We start from the raw sequence: 22,060 nt of genomic DNA on the forward strand, positions 1-22,060 counted from the left end.
GGCGGCTCTCTGAGGGCCCGCTGCAGGTAGAGGCGCAGTGATACATCACCGCCTTGTTACCGGTGACTTTTTAACCTTCAGTCAGCTCTCCTTACGCTTCACTTTTTCTCTCCTTTTGGTTTATTTGCTTTCGAGCCTGACTGGAGTTTGCATTGAAATGTCGTCATTACTTTTCTGTTCCTTACCAAATGTTGGGGTTTTTTTTAGTCGTGTTTTGGGTTTGTGAACTCTTGAGAGCAAAGTCGATATTTCAAACTTTTTTGTACAGTTTTAGGCGGCGCTCTTACGCCGTTTAGAACAATTTGATGGACTTCACTAAATTTTTTAATATATAGACAAACATCTCTAAAGAGGGCCACTGTAGAGTAAAAAAAATGATAAAATTTCCACCAAAAACAACTACAAAAAAATTTCTTGAAAAAAATGTTTTTATTAATCTTAAAATTTCTGAGTTTCAAGAATCAGAAATGTTAAACTTTTGAAACTCAGAGATCGTTAGATTGATCTGACCATTTTTAATTTGGAAATTTCATTGTTTTGTTTTTTGTCTAGCAGATTTTTGACTTTTCAAACTCAGAAATTTCCTTGATTGTTTTTTTCTAGAACATTTCTGAAATTAATCTCAAGATTAGAATTTTTTGGCAAAAATCCACTCTTTTTTTTGGCCCTTTTGAACCATTTTATCTCAAAGTTGTTTCAAGTACACTGCAAAAATAACATTTTACCAAGTATTTGTGTCCCGCTTCTTCTGCAATTATCTTAATACACTTGAAATAAGACAAAACTAACAAGTAATGTTTCAGCTAGATATAAGAACATGTATTAAGTCAATAATTCTTTAATGTTGATGGAAAAAGTTCCAGCAAATTTTTTTCACTTGTAACTTGATATTTTCCCATGTTGTAAATACAATACAACGATGGGACCTGGACCACGAGAGAGACTTTCTGGATGTTTGCACCTTTATTTATATTCAGGTGATTTCAACACTAAAGCCTGTGAAGGAGAGGATTGATGTCTGTCCATCAGGTCAAAGTCGGCTGTAGGTGACTTTTTAAAAGTGCTGATTCTGGTTCATATTTACTGCGTTTTCTGCGGTGTTACAAGATATTCAGTCTCGATTTCCGTCTGGTAAATAGAACAGAGGAACAGAACAGTGTGGTCAGCTTTGATCTTTAATATCTGCTAAACAACACGGGGTTGTCAAATCAGTTTATTCCACTGCGTCGCATGTCTCAAAGATTTTTGGGGGTTGATTTGTCAGATTTTGGCTACAATTAGTTTTGGAGAAACCGAATTAATTAAATCATCTGGTCCTGTTCCAAACCCACTTACGGAACAATTAAACTGTCTGCCCAGTGGGAAAGACGAATGTCTCTCTTGCAAATCAATTAGGCTACCACTAAGTGATTGGACACATGTAATACAGTATGGAGATCAGAATCAACACGACAAAATGTGAAAACGTACAACTACTTTTGAGCATATGTTCTGCAATTACATTTCGTTTTTTCCCCTCGCATTTAGGACTGTGACATCTAGAGAAGTTTAGCTTTGCTAGCAAAGGGAGAGAGAGCGAGATTTACCTCCAGTGATTTCAAAATCTAATCTTTCAAGATGAAAAGAAACCTCCTCAGAATCCATGCCGAAGTGATGCATTTGTGTCTGCGGTTGTGAAATGTTTGATCTGATGGAAAAGAAACGCGTATTCATGACCATTGATAATTCATGTGCCAAGCTTTATCTTACAAACGCTGATGGGAACTTGTGGTCAGTGGCCGCTGTCATGCTGGGAAGAAACAGAAGCAGATGGTCAATGAGCCTCCAAGTTCAAACATCAGACTGAACAGACAAACTGAACTCAGAGCAGCATGAAGATGAATTAAGTGAATTAAGGACATCTGGATTTGGTGCAATGCAGTCTTCCCCTGTTTTAGGTTGGACGGAATTAACAAAGTGCATTATGAGTGAAAGAGAAATTTGTGTTACTTTCTTTAAATGTGGTAAGTTATGTACAATGAGATGAAGAAATACATATTTTAAGGCAGCACCTCAAACATATTTTTCCATGTGTAGTGTCATGGAAAAATCTCAAGAATTCAGGCAAGATGTCATAAATAACAATGGACCTTCACATGTCTTGTTCATGCTGGAGGACAATGTCCAGGTCTCCGGATCAGTCCAAGAACTAAAGCCACAGACCTTCTGTAGATGCTGCCTGAAGTTGGTAGGACAGTTTCAGTAACCACGGAAACAAGTACGCTATTGGGTTTTCTCTCGCTCAGAGAGTGAAACTAAAATATTTGGCCATAAAGTTCATCGTTACATTTGGAGGGAAAACGGGGAAACTCGCATTCGAGTGCCAGAATCAGTCTTTGCTTTAGGAGGGACCGGTGGATTTCACAGAACACATAGCATCGTAACGAATGAACGTCTGATGGAAACACTGAGGGAACATCAGAAAGCCAGGAAGTTGAAGTTTGGGAGAAAATGTGGTTTTCAAAATGGACAATGATTCCAAGCCTGATAACAGATTAGTTACGAAGTACACCCAGTGTGTTGGAGTGGCCTATCCAAAGCTCTGATCTCAGTCCCATAAAGAAATTCTGGGGTGCACTACAAACATGTCGGCCTGCAAACCGGACTCGGTTCCATTGGTTCTGTTGGGAGGAATGGGCCAAAACTCCAGCCAACTGTCAGGAGAAGCTTTTGGAAGCAGCCTTAAAATGTTTGAGCCTTCACATACAACTTAAGACCATTAAAAAAATCAAACAAGGAATGTAAATGCATCCATAAATGGTCTGAAATATATCTAAACTTTATGTTTGACAAACCTAGAAAACAATTATCTGGCTTATTATTGTGGCATTATGGAAATATAAATCTAACAGTATTGGAAAATGTTTTAACATAGTGACTCGTAATAAGAGTATACCAACCATTAATGAAGCATCTCTTTCCCCCTTTGGGTGAAAACCAATTAAAGCAGTACCACAGGATCATTAAGCAAATAAAAATGATTAAGTGGCTCACTCAGTTCTTCATGCTTACCAGCAACAAGCAAATTATTCTGCTGCTATGTATCAATACCTAGATCAATTTATTTCTTATTATGTTTCCATTTTATTAAATATCAGACGAGACGTCATGAGTTTTTAATTATGTTGCTGGTGTTTGTGTACCTTACCCTTCAGGTCCAATTGTTGGAGGTGCAAAGTTAATCACATCATGAGCACAGCAATAACATAGTTCTAATAAAGGCCCCAACATGACAAATAACACCAAGTTATTGTGTATTTAGGATCATACAATCAAAAATTAAGAGAGGGGGGAATGAAGAAGTTTGCAGTTCCATTTCCTCTCTGTGAATTGGATAATAAAGGCATGTTTGTGTTTTTACAGCAAAGGGAAACAAAATCCAGGCCTTGAGCGTCGGTGTCCGGCAAGTTTTAGATATATTTTTACTTCAACACACCCGAGTCAAATCATGAGGTCGTTAGCAGGATTCAAGAGAAGAAGACTGCACGGAGGAGCCCATTCAGCCATTTGACTCAGGTGTGTTGGAACAGGGTCACATCTAACGGTTCAGGACTCCGGACCTCCAGGCCTGGATGTGAGGACCGCTGGTCTAGACTACAGTGATTCACCCACATCCACTTTGTAGATTTATCAGAATACATTTTGGGCATATAGTACAGCTCCAACTTCATCATGATTTTGTCTTTCATGTCAGCTGTCCTTGTATTATAAATAATCCTTAGCGAGTTGCAAACTACAATACCCTCTTCTGTAGCCATAAACAAGCTCCTAGTATTATTCTGACTCAATGTCTGACAATTATTAACAGATACATTTAAAAGATACTCTGATGTGTTGGGGGTGTTTCATCCCAGCAGAGCCAAAAGTTTTGTAAGAGCTTAAGCTATCTGAACCGAACTGATCCAAACAAGGTTTCAGATGTCCAGAACAAGAACCTGCGTTCAGGTCATATTTCAGCAGTAGGAACCAAACCACCAACCACACACGACAGAATAAACACTGTCCTGGAGAAAAGAAGCCATAAAAACCTGCTGCTTGCCTTTATTTTCTGCAGGTTAGATTATTGTAATGGTGTCTTTACTAGTCTTGATGCAAGTGCAGCTCGTGTAAAATGCAGGTCAGAGTTCTGATCGACGTCAGGAAAATGGATCATTTCGCATAGATTCGGCTTTTTACTCACTTCACCGGCTCCCTTTTTGTCTTGGCCTAAATTATGTTTCTGAGTTTCTTTTCAAGTTCGATCCATGTAGATCCCTCAGGTCTTCAGAGACGTACTCGGTGTTCCCAGAACCAGAATTAAACCGGGTGGAGGCAGCATTCAGCTTCTATGCTCATCGGTGCAGAAGCTGCTCCTTTAAATCATGGCTAAAAACATTTAGACTACTGAACTGCTTGATATCAAAGACGAGGTTTAAATGGGATGTGATATAAAAAAAGCTCAACTTCAATCTAAAGGCCGAAACGAACCTGCATATTTTAACATTTGATGTTTTGTCATATTTTATATTGATTAAATTCTTTAAGGTCTCTGCTCTTTCCTTTAATTTCCAGTAAAGTGTCAGATGTTTGAAAGCTGGACACAACAGGACAAATGTTATAACCAAAGCAACATAAAAAAGCAGCAAGCGGTCACATTTCAGCACCAGTTCCTTTGCTCTAGCTATGACTCAGGGATCAACGTTGGCTTTTTTATACTTTCTCTCACACGATCTCCACAGTCTCAAACCAACATTTTCAGGGCTTTGCTGCCATTGTTTAATTAAGAGGAGGTGTGTGGTACATGAGAGCGCGCGCGCTCTGGCTGGATGAAGGAACTCCTCCGCTGGGACTCGATTCGCTTTAAGAGACGGGCGTGGGCGGAGGAGAGGAGATATGCTTGCCAGAGAAACGTACACTGCTCCACCAACACACTGAGCGCCCTCAGGGAATCAAGGCATAGAAATCCTCCCGGATTTTCTCTCTCTCTTTTTCTCTCTCTCTCTCTCTCATTTGGTTGTGGTAATTCATCATGGAATATCTAAAACATTCAAAGCTGCAGTGAAGAAATAAAGGCTTTGGAGCCTGTGTGTAATTGGTTTCTGTGAGGTCCCACTATGACTATTGAACCCTCTTGACTTCCTGTCCCTCTCAGTGGCAGAACGTGTGATAAAAGCCAAATAAAAAAAAAACTCATTACATAAAGACCGTGAGGCGAACTAAAGGACAGGGACGGGTTTCATCTGTAGAACATTTATTGAATTAAAAGGCATAAATGGACTTTTGTTTTATGCCTGTTTTCATCAGGCATTCATGGTGTCCTTCTGAAAACACACTTGAGCAGATAAACAACAAAGAAGGCCTTTAGGATTTACAGTTCATATACCATTAGGCCAGGCCACAATTATTACAGTGCAAGTTTTACCGCTGATTCCCAAACTTTTTCATGCCTTGGCCCCCAAACAGCATGAACCACACTGCTACAACACACTAACTTACAGAAACACTTTAGAATGTTTTTCTCACTTTATTCACCATTCAATAATTATTACATTCATTGAGCATTAATGCTGCTTCATACCTTCTGATACTAGTTGGACGTGATTTTTTAAAATTTAATTTAATTTAATTTTTCACAGCAGGGCTGAGCTGTAAAGTTCAGTTTATATACCTGCCAGTTACATGTGGCAGGAAAACACATAATACTGTCCTTTTAAAATATAGTTAATAAATACCCATGCATGTTAAGAAACAGCCTCTTGTCTTTATTTTTTCTCCTAGCTGTAGATGACTGGGCGTCTGTGATGTCGTCTTTTTATTTTTATTTTTCTATTGATAATAAAGATGCAGAGGAAGCAGGGAGGCTCCTTGTGACAGCCATGCGCCTGTGGCTCCAAACACCATCTGTGACTTTGGCCAGACACTTTCCATTGCTAGCATGATCGCACAGATCAAACACACAGCCGCGCCGCGGCGACACTTCCAGTCGAGAAAATGGTCTTCTCCAGCCAACAGCTGGTTCAGTTCCTTCCTCCTCCCAAAGTGATGAAGAGGGTAAGACGGAGCCGGCCCTCTGGTTCGACTCATTTTGACTTGACACCTGCTCCCTCTGACGGCATCATGGAGTCCATAGTTGCAGCTTCCAAGCCAGCAAGCCAAACATTCTGTCTTCCCAGGAAGAAGATCCAAACTCTGCGGTGCCTCATCCCCAGTCACTGTGTTCTGTTCTCCGTCAGAACTCGTATGACTCGACTTCTAAAACCAGTGTTTGATTTACCCATGATGCAGTCTGTAGGAGTCGGTCCGAATCAGTACATAATGACTAACTGGCTCCTTGAAATGATAATGAACCAATGACTAATATTCGGTTGTAAGCACTGGGGAATCTGCATATTGACCCCTCTATTGTAAACCGTCTCTGATGCATCCTGACTCAGCTGTGAAAATAGACTGGAGCTGATAATTACAACATTTTTCTGACTTCAGCAAATCATTTCAAACTCAAACGCTTGCATTTCGTCACTTATCTGATCCGACTTGTTTTGTACAAACAGCCTAGTCAGGCTGTGTTAGCGATATAGAAATTAAGAAGAGGTGGGACCTGTTTGACATGAGTCCCACGTGTAACCTGTGTGAATCACGACTAATAATCCACACCATCTGAATCACAAAAATGCAGAAAGATCTTTAAACTCTGGGCAAATATGCAAAGTTCTGCCTCAGAACATCAACATGTGTAAATAGTTTTGGGCAAGAAAGTTCCATTACTCACAAAAACGAAGGGTTAGGGTTAGCTTTTGTGATTATTAATAGAACGTGCCTGGTTGCTCTGCCAGCCTCTAGAAGGAGGGAAGGATCTGCCTTTGTTAAAGCAGAGGAAACTTTCTGCTTTTCAGTCTCCTGCTCTGATGGTGGGCTCTTCCGAAAATGACCAGGGTTGGCTCTGATTGGCCGTTGCACCACACTCTCATCTGGTACAACTCACTGTTTCAGTGAAGAGTTGAGGTACAGTCCAGCTTCAGGAAGGAAATGTGAAGATTACCAGCTTCTTTTTTCCTCTGGAGAGTGTTTGACGGTTTCATAAGCTGCTGCTGGGAGCCAGTTTATGAAGCTACAGCAGCAGCTGGAGCTCGGTGAGGTTTTTACATCCAGGAATCAGTATGCCAACAAGATTTTTTCACAACTCTGTGCTGATTAATTCAGGCTTTTGGCCAGTAAAGGTTCTGATTCGCTGAACAAAGAGAAGTGTTTCCTAGCTTCTATAGCTGGATGGTAAATGTTGATGACCTGCAAACTTTGACCCTGAAGGTTGTTCCTTCTAATAAAGAACTATGAAAAACATAAGTGTAGTTTCCTTATAGACATATGCTGCATATTATTGTTTACATCTGGAAATTTCGCGCATGCGCGCGACGCTGTAGAAAGAAAAGATGTCTCTTTTACTTGCCATCCATAGCTGGGCTGCTGCAGTGGCGCACTTCCGTTGACAAAGTGAAACCTGGAGATTAGGTTTTATTAATTTGTCGCAGTGCGCCACAGCAAAGTGGAAGAATCACGCGGGAAAACTATGCAAGAACAACCCAAAAGCACTTTTTTCTCACTCTCGGCGTCGGCTATGCTACACGCAGACACGTTGCCGTAGCAACTGACTGACAACAGAATTCAACACCAAAAAACATGCAAACATTCAGTCTCTTACGGTATTATGTTTTCTGTTTCTGTTTATTTTTGCGATTATTGATAAGGGATGTCTGAGCACAGCAGTGGTTGATTAGCTCATTGAAACACCTGCTCTACTGATGATGTGTCAGAGTTGGCGTGTGGATCGCCTTTATTACATTATTTTGGTTTTTACTGAACACCAAATTCCACAGCACAGCTACAAGGTAAGGTTGTTAAAGTCAAGCTAGCCTAGCAGACCTACCTCCCTCTTCCTTGCTATTTATTTTTAAGTCAAACATTTTCCTGACCTTGCTATCTAGTTATCGTCGTGTTGACATTTAGTAGCAAAGCATCTCTTGTTCTTTTACATATCATGTATGCAACAAAGATACAGAACATGGTTTAGTGTAATCACTTTAACCCACATGCTCTCCAAACCATAAACCATTCTAGTTTATGCTAAGACATTGTTTTTTATGTAGCTCGGTCCAGAATGTGAATGCGGCTGCAAGAGAGGGCGATGAGGTGCAGCAGAGCTCTGAAAGACTCAGTTGTTTTTACAAGTAGTGGTGAATCACATCTTACCAGATTGGGTTAGACAAGAAAAAATTTTCAGGGACCCAGTTTGATTTCCTGTCTTCATTTGGAATGTTATTGAGGCGTCCTGTTATTATGTGAAACCACACAGGTACTTCGCACACGGCTCTCCTAATAAGAGCCTGCTGCTCTCATTAGGAGGCGGCTCGGTGGAAATGAGCGGTCATTAATGCGGCATCCCGGCAGCCTGGTGTCCACTCCAGTGTCACCCCTTACCGCTGTGTCTACGTGGAAAACAAACAGGCGGTCCGCCGGAAAGATCAGCACCGGGGATCCGGCCCATAAATGCCACGGCTCCCCAACCCCACCAAAACACGCCGAGCGAAGGGTTAAAAGGATCTGCTGTCATTCCCCCGTATGCTGATGGGAGCAGCAGGGGATGTTTTCATTAGCAAGCCTTTTATCTGACTCCTCAAACACTATTAATGAGGGCCTGTCATGTTGCACAGTATAAATAATGGCAAACAAGGTCTCATCGGATGGCACATTCATGCTGACAGTGGTGCAGCTCTTCAAATTAATTGTGTGTAATTCATAAAAATGGCTCGTGTCTTCATGTGCAACCCTGTTACCAAAAGATGTGGAAGTCTCAAAAGAGAAACAAATCACAGCCGATCTTAAAACATTTAAGTTATACGTGGTTGGAGAAGAGAACATCTGTAGAGTTGATGTTACGTTGACGGTTTGCAACAAAACACACTACAAACCATCTTTACAGTGAAACACTTTTGCGTAACTGTTTTTTGTTTTTTTCTTTTATTCATACCCACACTTTGGGAAACACTGCCATATTCAATGCCATTTTGAAAAACATGTTTAATAGATGAAGCTCATTCTCACTTTAATTCACAAGCGCCCTCGATATAAAGATGTTGGACGCTCTGTCAACGTTCCTTCTTTGTTAGCCTTGTATTTTTATCAACTGACCATCTGGGAGTAAATACTCTACAAGCTCCTCCAAGCACATCAAGTAATTATTGCCTGAAGTAATTAAGGCACATTAATTAATAACCAAATTATTACTTTCAGTTTCAAGCATTCCCCATCCCGAGGGGAGTGAAACCATCTGCGTAACGTATCGCAAGATCCAATGATGTTATTATTGCTGTACAGAGAAAAGGCAGAGGAGTTGGAGACAAAGTTAAATACACTTTGCTAAGGGAAAATACTCTTGGATGCTGTTTATACATGTTCAGTTAGTACAACTGTGTCAGTGCCGAGTCTTTATCTGACAGTCGCTGTCTCAGGTGCTGCACAGCAGCAACAATCCCCCGGGTTGCCGAAACAATCAGCATCAATGACGGACCTGACATTGATCCAGTCAGATGCCGTTTCCGACTGAAAGACATCTGCAGGAAGGCAAGACGGGTTAAAATGTGGCGGCCTGGATGGGATTCCCAAACTAAGTTCACCAACAGAATTAGTGAAAACATCAGCTGCGGTTTGAACAAAGTGAGGGGGGGAGGGGAAACCCTTCACCTTGTGGGTCACCTTGAACAAAGTCTGTCTCAGAGAAAGATTTTCAAAAAGTTTCTTCACCCCAGGCATTGATTTCTTCTACCGAACAGATCTGCCTGGAATATCAAAACCCTCAGTGCACAAACTTCCTTTAAATTGTGAAATGCTTGTTGACACAGGCAGTCCTACAGTAAGAATTTTACTTCTAAAAGATTCAGCCTGTTAATGATTCACACAATGAAGGTCTCTCCCTTGGATTCCTTCTCTTGTCTGTAGCCATCAGTTAACAGAACCAGCTGGGTTCTCACTTCAGTGATGTGTTTACCAGATTATGAAAGACTGGAGAAGGAAATAAAGAAATAACATCTGGGACTGCCTGGTGCAACATGTTTTAGCAAAGTGTTTCTTCTTATTATTATTAAATGGGCATTTGGCTTCTAAATGACTGTTTCTGTGACGACACTGGTTGGGATATTATTGGGGTAAAGAAATAATCACAAAGTCTTGAAATCTCAATTCTGTCTTGATCTACCCCAAACATTGGACTGAGGTCCTGGTTGAGGTGTTCTCAATGATCAGTATCTGAGTCACTGCTTTCAGTGTGCTGTTTGGGACTTAATGTGAGCCTCCCAGTTACTTTTAGTCAGTTGGTCGTCCAGAAGAAACCCTCTCTTCGGCTCATCCTGAGGGAATCCTCAGGCATAACCAGGCAGGATGGGATACATATTCCTTCAGGTGGATTCTGGATCTGACCCAGGATTTCCTGACATTAAAATGTACCCAAAAACCCTCTGAAGAGAGGCCCCTATGAGGCATCCTGAACAAATGCCTGACTTCTGTTGATGTGGAAAAGCAGGAGTTCTACTTTAAGAATGTTGTTGCACATGATAGTCCAGTAGATTCGACTTGATTACAGACCGAAATTGCAACGTTTGTTCGATTTCACACTGCACTGCGTCAAACAGACGAGCCCTTTGGAAAACCCATTCACCCCCCTTGTCTTTGGGGGCGCTGCATCAAGAACCACTGAAGGAAACGACACAAAAACATCTGAGCGCAACTTCCTTCTTCATAAAATGTAAAAGATAGTGGAATGGCATTTGATTTTAGAGATTGTAGGATTTTTTTATTTTTTTTTGTCTTTGCAAAAAACAATGAGCCATTCCTCCATGTAGCACTACCCTCGTATGTTTTGCTTTGGTTGTATTTAGTCAAAATGCCTTGTGCTACAGCTCAATTCCTGCTTTTGGAGCGATCGCCTGTCTGCTTGGCCTTCACATATGCATTTACAGTTCACTTTAATGGACTAAGAGACGGACCAGAGTTCGTCTTTTAGTCCATGTCAGAGTTTTTGATTATCCATTCATACCTGTCCAAACAAACCGGACTTACAAAGCAAACAAACCAGAGTTTGATTAAAGCGGATTAAACAGGGCAGGTGTGAATGCAGTCCATCACTAAGTTTTGTCATGCCAATTAAAAAACTCGTTTTGCTCTGGAAGGTCTGCTGTACGGAATCAGTCTGATTAGTAAACTAAAGTAATTTCGTTCTTTCCAGCAAAATCCTAATTCCTATTCTTAATGGAAAGTGCATTGAATCCTGACACACTGAGTCTGAAATGATTAATGACTTCAGTAGAACGTTTGTGTCGTATTATCGATTTGTATCTTTAATTTGACAATTATTTTTGAAACCATTACTACCATTAAACAATTAAAGTCATTAAAAGGACTAGCAGTTCCTTCCTTGATCGTCACTGAACAACTTTTGCTGCTCATGAAGCATCTTCCCGCTTTGCCCTCTGTAGAAAAGCAACCCTGCGTCCAAATAGAGCTGTAGAAACGTGTGAATCCTCAGCTTAAAGAACAAAAGCAGAGGCCAAGTTCAAGTGAGACGAAGAGTCGGTGAGCTTAGAGCCGTCAATCCCCGGCATCTTCAGTACCTCCGCAGGGCCGCTCTCATGGGATCAAGAGCAAAGTTAGAAATGAGGCGAAGGAACTTTTCCAGCCTGACGCAGCAGCCCCAGCACGCTCCGCCGACGACCCGCTCGGCTCTGGGAGCCGGGTTTTAAAGAGAGAGGTTTAGGCGGAGTTGTGTGGGTGGGTAGGTGGGGCGCCGGAGAACTTTCCCTGAACTCTTCCTGGCTTTACTTCCCGTACTTTCATCTCAGGTCACTGTCAGAGGAGGATTTATCTTGTTAAAAGCCGCCTGGAGATGATACGGAGGGGGGCCACTGCTGTAGAACACCGAGGGCCCGGCTCTCGGCGCTGCCTTGGCTCCTGCAGACACGTCAGAGTCATGTTCTCGTTTGAGCTAAATGTGGGTCGTTTAGTCCTGGTTACAGTAACCCCCGCCGCCTCCACCTGATTAATTAACTTGTGACGGAAAATGGTGGGGAACAAAATGTGTGGGGAACAAAATGGATTGTGCACAGAGGAAAAGGAGCATTGTGAATATCTAATTTCATATTTTATTCTTTTGAATTAAATAAGTAAAATGTAAAAATAAAAAATAAAAAAAAATAGAGGGCTCCACCGGGGAATCGGGAATAATCGACTCTTTTATGAACGCCAGAAAGCAGCCAGTCGTATTAGAGGAAAAATATGTCAAGCCGGGCCTTGATGAATATGAAGGCATACCTAGATGACATGTTTGGATCAGTCAGATGAAGACAGATTCAGGAAACAAAGCCACTGACAAAACTGACAAAGGACACATTTGTTCAGTTCTGATGAGGCGCCAGAAAGCTGACAGTCATTGAAATTACTTGCTTTCACGCAAAAAAAAAAAAACGAAGCCTGTTTTCTCTCCAGACCGTTATTTGGCTATTGTCAGTCTTCTTGCGGCATTGTTGCTGCAGGCTCGGTCTAATGATAGCAAATTCGTCCCAGGCGCCGAAATCATAAAATTGAAGCGGCGAAGCGACACAATGGCTGAGACCATGAAAGGGTCTCCTTTCTTTGAGCTTCTCTCTGCTGGACGCAGGTAACTTTCAGAACACAGATGTCTCACTCCAATTATGGCAGCCGTCCATTTATCTGATTTGCTGTAGAAAATGTAGAAGATTTAATTTGCTGGTCCCTTTTTTTCGCTTTTATTATCTTTTTTTTTTTTTTTGACAGAATTCAGCCAATTTTTGGCTTTACAATAGACTCTGAACTTTGAGTCAGCAGCAGACAAAGAGGAGAGGCAGCTTTGAGGGGAGAAGTGATTTCTACGGATGTTACGTAACGCCAGATGCCTCGGTGCTCATTGTGTCTAAATCTCACTGGGGCGTAATGCAAAGCCGCTCGCGTCTCCAAAAGTAGGAGGCTTGTCAGGTTTTCTTCCCGCCGAGCACGGTGAAGATATAAATTGCGGCGAAACAACATTAACAGAGGAGGCGCTAAGCCTACTGTGTGCCTGTCAGCTAATTGTGTTCTCGACATCGGGACTTCCTGTGTGACAATGCATTTCAAATACTTCATTTATCCCAAAGGGAAATGAAAGGTGATTGTAACTCATTTCATAATAGAGTTGGTGTGAGCAGGAAGGACCTCCAGTAGCAGTCAGTCTTACAGTGACTCTGAGGAGGCCTCTGACTAAAGACTGTCATGGCATGCTAAATGCTAACAATCAACCCAAGGGCAGCAGAGACGATGTTCCACAGTAACATGCTGGATGATAGCATCAGTTGTTAGCTAGCGCTGCTAATCCACCTCATTTGCTTTTGCAGCTCCTCTTTGAATCTCATTAAAGGTACATCAGTCTTTGAGATGCTAATTAGATGCTCCCGGTTGTTAAAAACAATACTTTGTTGCCATGGTTACACATCATAATTACTTTTTAAAAAAGTAAGAGAGTAGCAAAAATCCTTCCAGCTCCACAGCGCCCAGAACCTGAAGAACTGACTGAACATGAACTTAGTCAAGAAAGTGCAGCTAAACCTGATTACTGCCATAATCACAAAATCACTTAACTTCTATTTAATCTATTTGAAAACATGAAATTGACTAAAAAAATCTCACACAGCAAAACTTTATGCTTCAATCTAAGAAACTTAAAGGGACATGGTGTCATTTTATAGCACAATTAAGTAACTATGTTGACTCCTGTTTTCAGAAAAATGCAACCATATATGACCTAAAAGAATATGTGTACTTAAAGACCAAACTTTGTTTTGAGGATTATGGAAATGAGGCCAAATGAGCTTTAACTAATCAAGATTAGCTTAAGACTAAATGAAGAATTGGTAGGAGTTCAAAACTGTTAGCTCACAACGCAGAGCAGAATTGAAGCTAAAACATTATTTTGATGCAGTAATATTTTATTTACTTTGCTGAATTAGAAATGAAAATCTGTCGCAGTGATGAATTTAAACTTAGTTTTGGAACACCAAGATGGCGTCTTCAGAGGCGAATATGTAAGGAGTGAACTCAAAAGTGTGCCACACTTTTCAGATGTTAATTTTAAAATGTATTTATTTTTTTCTAATTAACACTTATGACTGTTTTGCGTCAACATAAAACCCCAATTTGTAATGTAATCAAATGTGAAAATGTTTTACAATTTCACATCTGATTCCATATTTTAGCTGCAAAGTGAAGTCTGTAGCCTGTCTGATTGGAGCCTCATAACCAGAATTGAGTCTGGTTAAAAAAAAAAAAGAAAAAAAGAAGGAGAAGCATTTATGAATTACTAAAACCACTTTGTCTAAAATACATTTAATAATAAGCTCTGGTTGATTTTTTTTCTCAGTGTATTTTTACGGCTGTGAACAACTCTGAGCTCTGCTGCAGAGAACATCCAATCCTCTGCAACAGGCTCCATGTATGAATCGACATTCTTGAGCTGGTGTACATCACTGTACGCCTGGTGCAAGTTTTGAAATCAAGCCTGGAAGCTTTTTGGGAATAAACCATGTGGAAATATTTGTAATATCTCTGAAATTTGACCAAGACAACATGGCTACTCAGAGAAGCATCGAGACAGAAAACTTCTGGTAAAGTTGAAGATATCTTAGAGTCACATTTTCAACATCAACTAGAGTCACTGTTTTTTGGGGGTGGTTTTATGGGCCACTTGGGCAGTTGCCCCGGGTGTCATTGGAAGGGGAGGGAGCTGTTGAGAAACTCACATTATTATCTGATATGATGGGTGTTCATGTGCATCCATCTGAACACTATCTGAAGACACCTAGTAATACAATTTCCCTTCTATCATCTGCCATATTTTTCAGCTAAAAGGGAAAAAGTTTCTTTTCTAACTTCCTGTTTCGATAGCTGTGCTGCACTGCTTCCCCTATACACCATACTTCTGGTTGTGTTGCTGTGCGGTTGATCTGTTTTTGTAACCTCTGTTAAGGTAGCTGCAGATGCAATGTACATGTATCTTATCTGAAAGTCTTTCAGACGTAGTAAATTCTGTTTTTGATGTAACCTGGTAGCAGTTTAGTAAATGTACTTATTCTTTTTGTCTGTATCAATATTTAGGCACTTTATCGTGAGAACTGGACATGTGTGGGCATGACTATTTGTTGCACTGCTTGGGAATGCAGCAGTTCAGCAGTCTGAGTTAAAAATGCACCCAAGTGAATTGGGATTATTATTATTATTATTATTATTATTATTATTATTATTCCTGCAGTCGGTGGATTATTTTCCTTCGTCCAGGGAAAATAAGAGGAACAATGTGGTGTATAATTTGAATGTTATATCTGTTTTCATTTTCATACTGGTCTACAAGTGACAAAAACAATTAGTGGATCAAAACCCTGTCATTTAACCTTCATGTTGATGACCTACAGTATTGATATGAATGATGTTAAATGTCTAACCAACACTGCAGATTGGTTAGACATTTACCGGACTTTAAACTCCGGTTCTGGAGGGTCTGAGAAGTGAGGACATCTGTCACAAAGAAGCAAGGAGTTAAAAGTTCCATTTCGAATGAGAGTGAGTTCCTCTCACTTGTCGTCTTTATTGTCCGTGTGTAATCCAACACGACGCTGGGAGGGGAGTGTTACAGACCCCGGGGAAAAACACAAAACAGGCGCGATCCATCTTGGTGCTAATCAGGGAACGCTCAGCTTTATTGGCACGAGACGGACCGGATAGCGTCTGCTCGGGTCGGCGCACGTGCTCAGGGATCCATTGCACATCAAATTTCCCATAACTGAATATAGCGATGACACCCGGAGGACAGAGAACAAAAACTCATGGATGCAACAGTGATCCGTCACTGAGAGACCCGGAAAACGGATGGAAATTTGCTGAGGTTGCAGCACTAACCATTTCAGCTCGTTTAAATATTTATTATCCAGATTGCTGATTGTGGTAATTATTGTGTGGTGAATTCGTTTTCAGCCTGTTATGCTGGTCTGGAGAAATCAGTCCACCTGTTATTTAGATCCAGAATGATGCTTATGCTGGCCTGCAGGGCGGCACAGTGGACAAGCAGGTGTAAACAGTAGATGGGACGACAGTTACAGATCTGGTTCAGAGTTGCAATGACCAAAACCGTTCATTTATACAGCGCCGGCTCAAAGAGAGAAACTGTACCGTTATTTCTCAAACCATAAGTCACTACTTCTTTAACACGTTTTAAACACTGTGGCAACAACGACGCGGCTAATACGTGGATTAACTTGCAAAGAAAGTGACAAAGAGAAACCGAGGAAGTGTTTGATGAAGTTTAGATGTTTTATAAACAATATGTATGAAAAAAAAAAACAAAAAAAACAATTAATCCGAAAAATTATGTAGTAGTTATGCCGCGCCAATAGGCGGCACTGTAACACCACCAGAGAACGACACACACACACACACAAAAAGAACGGTGCCATGTTTATTTGGGAGAGGAAGAGATGGAGCTTCGATGCCTTGGCTTAAAAAATGTGCATCAACACAGAATCATAAAACTGCTCCTCTGAAATGTATCTGCTCTGCAACTCGGTTTCAGAAATGACAGTTTCTGCTTTCCGAAGACGCCGAATCTGTGAGGATGCATATCACAAATGACAAAAAAAGCTTTCCAGATGCACTTACAATGGTTTCCAGGTGGATGTAGCCGAAGTGTGCAGGAGAATGATGAAGATAAGCGGCCAGTGACTTTTCCTGATAGTTTATTGTATTTAAGCTACGTTCACTGCAGCGCAACCACAACAACATGCTAGTCATATTCACTGTTCCCTACATGATGCATACAAATTGAAGGGCCGCTTCCAGGAACTTCTTGGAGCAACTGCATCCACCAAACATTTCCCATCAAGACAGGACCCAGTGGCCCAGTAGGGACCGGATCACCGTCCATGATTACTTCTGCAAACACTGAGGGACGCTCTGTGACATCACTGCGCCCTCTACTGTACAATACGTGACACTTTTAGATCGTCCCGACCACACGGGAGATCACATACAAGTCGCATATATTTGAAAATATGAACGACCACCAAAAAAAAAAAAAAAAGTGGGTTTCACCAAAAATCGTAATTGATCATTAAAGACCCGCAGTGTGAACGTAGCCTTTGCATTTTGTTAAAAAAAAAAAGAAGTCCTGTTGCAGACCCTGTTTAGAAACACATTAACATGTTTGTGTGTTTTATGTATTTCATTAAAAGTTAATAAGAAGGTATTTCTTTAAACACCTTATGTTTCGAAGTGTGCTCAGTAGTCCGGAAATTATGATATAAAGGTACCACATAAAAAATATATATATGTATACATGTAAGAAAGAGCTTCATTTCTCACATAATCAACACATGAAATCAGGTTCACAGCTTATTCAACCAGCTCTACGCGTTTAAAAACCTCTATTACGTCATTTGAATGTGATTGATTTTTCTGTCACGCCGTCCTTTATTGTTACTCAGTATTATGTAAGTGAAATATCCATTCTCCTGTGGCTAAGGGGACATTTTATTTCTTTAACAGCCAACAGTGTTGAGGGTAACAAATACAATCAATCCCATGGGAGGAGCTGTGGATGTGTTCCTGTTTAGTCAGGATGGATGGACTACATTGGATTATTTAAAGAGAGCCTCAGCTCGCTCGCTCCCCAAAGCCCTTAGTGCCTCTTAACTCCAGCAGATTCACAGCGTTACAGTCCTCCCTTAAACCAATACGTGATTTACAACGTTTTCCCACGTACAGATCTCCCAACATTACACAGAATCTACATGTCTGGAGGAGGCACTCCAGAGCGGGTTTTAGTGGGAGACCCAAATGAGATATTATTTTTCTCTGCTCTGGGGAAGCTGACTGATGGAAAAAAAAAAAGTAAAATAAAATCATATCTTCATCATAAAGGGAGCCTCTAGCCGTGATCCAGTGAGTCCATTTGGAGCACGGCTCACGGTTTTACAGGCGCTGGGCCAGATGGTTTTAAAGGACTTTCAACAAGTCTTATTGTCTGATTTGGCTTCATAACAGAGTTGGACATTTTAAAATGACAAGATTTCAAATTAGTGGTGTGGCATATGAAGAGCAGTTCTGGAAAAAGTTTTAAAGTTCATAGGTTACCAGCAGTAAATAACTATTTATGTTCCCGACTCTTGGACTTGGAGGTTGTGTCTTGTACGTATGTTTTCATGACGGACACCAGGAAGAGCAGCTGGGTATAAAGCAGGAACCTAAACAATAAACAATAAACAATAAACAACGGCGAAAATCAGGTTAAAAACAGACAAGGGGCCATTTTTAAACAACCCCATTCTCAAAAAATTACATTTCATGAACATTTAAACCATCTCATTTACATCATACGGTTACATACAGGAGACATTCTGATAAAGTACACAGAACATTGATGGTAGGAGAGTGTGCACCACCAGCTATGGTCCTGTATGAAACGCGACCTGAGGACACAACGTGTCAAGAGTTTCCAGGCAGAGCAGTGAAGGACAGACGGAAAACTTTAATATCAGACTTAAATTCAAGTTACTCTTCACCCACAAAACTGACTCTGGACTTAAACTCACTTTCTAAAGACAGAAGACTTGACTTGAACTCCAGTCAACGTCATTGCCTGGAGTTAGACTTGCCTCTGAATAACACAAGGGGGTAAAAAAGAAGACTTTGTACATGAGTTGTACTGACTCTCTGAAGACTAAGCCAATGAAGTCTCCATTGGTCTCTGCCAATCTTGGACTAGCGGTCTGACAGCAGCTAATCTGGATATATGTAGACCTATATACTGGAGGTAAGGTATTAACCCTTTATTACCATTTAGTAGATAGATCCCATTTCTGACTTATCCCATTAAACAGACTTTGGTTTCAGTTTCTACATGTAGAGGTCTGTTAGAGATCTGCCATCTATCCAGTACTGCACTGAATCTGTTTTCTCGCCTCCAAGACGCGTTCAAACAGAGTGTGAGTTGTGTTGGGGAAGAAGAGAAAACAAGTGGTGCCTGCAGGATTTTTGTCAGATGCCACGATTGCCTCCGTCTGACATGAACCTTCTCTCTTCCCAACCAAAGGCATCCCCTAGCTAAACGCTTTCTGTGCCGTTCAAACAGCCACGACACCGCTTGCCTCGCGTGCCCGGATGGTTTGACATTTCCAGGGAGTCGGCATCTGAGTGGATTCAGCTGAGCTGGAGGAATCCCGCTTTAAATCTCTGCTTACTTTCCAGAGAATCAAATGAAGTAAAAGGCAGGCGATTCTCTCCTTCCTAGTTCTCCCCCTCTTTTTTTTTGTCTTATTAACTCCGTCCTTACGAGAGCACATCAAAGACATATCCTCGTCTTACCATATGCTGCATAGTTTCATAATCCAAAGAGACTTTTGTAATTACACAGTCCACCAGGGGAATAAAGCTCATCGATTCTCTGGGAAGAGAAATTTCATTATGCAGACCCGCTGTAAACCACTGATGCTATCAGCATCTTCACTTGTTTCATTTAATCATTTTACACAACAAAAGACAATTTTGGACTCAGCCGAGGGGAATAAATGGTATGGAAATGTGGATGTTAACCGCATTGAACATATTCTTACAGAACTTTACAGGCGGGAGTAAAGCAGGGAAATGCGACCTGCCAGGCGTGCGACATGCGGGGAACGTTTCATCTGATCGCATCATTTCTTTTTTCTTTTTTTTTCCTCCCCCAGCAGCACACAGACGACTCTGTGACATTTCCGCATATGCTTGAAATATATACCTAATGAATGTTGCTGTTTCTTTTTTCCACAGATGTGCCTCGCTCCCAGCAATAGCGAACACTCTGATGCAATCATCAAGCCATCAAATGGCAAACGACACACTCTCTCCAGATGAAGTATTTGTGCATTTCTGCAGGAATAATAAAAACTACGGCTGTTAGAAGTGCTGTTGCATTCTCTCTGATTCTATAGAAAAGCCCAAGACCTTCAGCTGCTGAACATACAGCTACTCATGTCAGGCCCACAATGGCTTCGATCAAAACTATCCAATTGAGAATCTACATAAATATAATCAAGATTATATATAAACGTCTATTAATGTCCAAATTAGCTCGAGAGGAAATTCAGGGAAGCTGTGTATGTAGTGACTATTTTTATTTAAGTTATTGTGATGAACAATAACATTGTTGTTATGAGACCAAAGTACCTGACTGAAGACTTCCGTCATCCAGTTTTTGGTGGGATGAGAAAAACAATAAACTCGTCTTTCTGTGCGTCATATGCAAACAAAAATAATAATAAACTGAAACGAGTCAGTGGAATATTCTCTTCCTTATGTTAATATTAACTCTGAGGCAAAACAAGTGAAACTTTACTCACCACGTTGCACTGTTTGAACGCCTTTTAGAGCGTGTTGCTGTTGGATAATCATAGGATTGAGCGTCGTCGGGGCCTGGTTGCCACGGTAATGTGCGCGGCTCTCCGTTCTTCAACAACGTTCTCTCCACCGCTCACGTGGATCAGTGAGAAGGTGGAATCCTCTTACATTTCTTGCTTTGATCAGCAGCTGCTCCTCTGGATCCCGTCGGCCATATTTGGCATTGCTTTGGTGCATTTTGTGCAATAAAAACAAACATGTACACCCTCTTCGAAAAGAGAGTGGTGACTACCTCCAACTTACACCTCCACCTCACCACCTGCTGTCTCCTCTGTCCCATGACGGCTCGGTGCTTTTTGGAGGACGAGTTTATTACGCAGACAGTAAAAAGACAAAAGCTTTTAGCTACACGACCATTGTTTATTACTAATGTCATCACTTACACAGACTAAAGAAGTGTCAGCGATAGTCACTTAAAGGTCATTAGCAAATCATACTTGAGTCACTAGTTAGAAAGAGTTTGGGAAACACTGTCATCATCCAAATGTTTGTCATTTACATTCATCTCACCAAAGAAACTGAACTTGAAAGCAGCAATACAGTTTGAGGGGGGAAGGCATAGAAACTTAAAGAAGAAATAGATTGTAAATGGATTTAATTCTACGTTTGAACTGCACCTGGGCTAAGCCCTTCAGTCTTTGAGTCCATAGAGTATCTGGTTGGTTGAGTATTGCATGTCATGGATGGATAGGAATCTTTTTATTTCTTTGAAAATCGTACTAACTATTTGCTCCCCCTCCCCAAATTTCCTCACTGCAACTTGTCAAGAGGAGAAAGTAGTCGACGGATTAATGTGTTGGTACCACACACTGACCCGTTGGTCACCCAATGAAACAGCTGCTGTGGAAGACCGCGTGTAACGGCGGCGCTACTCAAGAGGATGAACATGTAGGCGAAGTTCGCTGCAGTTTTCCACTACAAGCAGTACGATATCGGAGAACTGGTCCTGCCGTCCAAAAAAGGCAGAGCGGGGAGATCGGCACGCCTCACGTTGACGTCCATCAAGTTCATGAGGATTCATTCAGAAGTCTTAAAAGATTATCTCTAGTCCAGAATAAAGGATGTCTCTATTTACAGCAAAGTCCTTCGTATTAGTCTTTGTCTCCTTTTATGATCCGCCAGACCATAATGGGGCGTTCGCCTGCAACAGGAGAAAACAGAGATAAAGTCAGAACCATGGAAACGACGCCGACGTTGAGTCATCATAAGTTGCATTTCCATTACAAATGTGTGCATCGTCAAAAAGACACAATTTTGCAAATAAAAAAAGAATTGAAAATAAAACCACATGTGAATAAGTCATTTAACATCATGACATTAACAGATTCATAAAATATATTAATTCTGCCACAGCGCTGGAACTCGTCAGATGTATATTATCTTTTATTCAGGTGTTGGAACGACAATCAAAAGTTGAGTTTGTTTGTCCAACGTGTTGAATCCAAGGCTCTTCCATAAAAATTACAGACTACAATATCCCCAAAACGCCACACACATAGCCGCTCCCAAGTAGGCGGGGCTTGTGGAC

General features: G+C 41.1%; 1 protein-coding gene and 1 long non-coding RNA gene across 2 annotated transcripts in view; both read right to left on the reverse strand.

Annotated features, from left to right (window-relative positions):
* Window positions 1-986: 986 nt before the first annotated feature.
* Window positions 987-20,540, reverse strand: LOC122826396. Its single transcript, XR_006369781.1, has 3 exons — window positions 20,475-20,540; window positions 1,587-1,687; window positions 987-1,128 (listed from the first exon to the last, which is right to left on the reverse strand). It is a non-coding gene; the product is annotated as an uncharacterized LOC122826396 (long non-coding RNA).
* Window positions 20,541-20,871: 331 nt separating this feature from the next.
* The window catches only part of LOC122826377 (chemokine-like protein TAFA-2), an 81,429-nt gene continuing 80,240 nt past the window's right edge, over window positions 20,872-22,060 (reverse strand). Inside the window, exon 6 of the mRNA XM_044108165.1 lies at window positions 20,872-21,673. The gene's annotated coding sequence lies outside the window, so the exon portion shown is untranslated. The remainder of the gene's footprint in view (window positions 21,674-22,060) is intronic.

Source organism: Gambusia affinis, linkage group LG23 (assembly GCF_019740435.1).
Source record: "Gambusia affinis linkage group LG23, SWU_Gaff_1.0, whole genome shotgun sequence".
Taxonomy (NCBI): Eukaryota; Metazoa; Chordata; class Actinopteri; order Cyprinodontiformes; family Poeciliidae; genus Gambusia; species Gambusia affinis.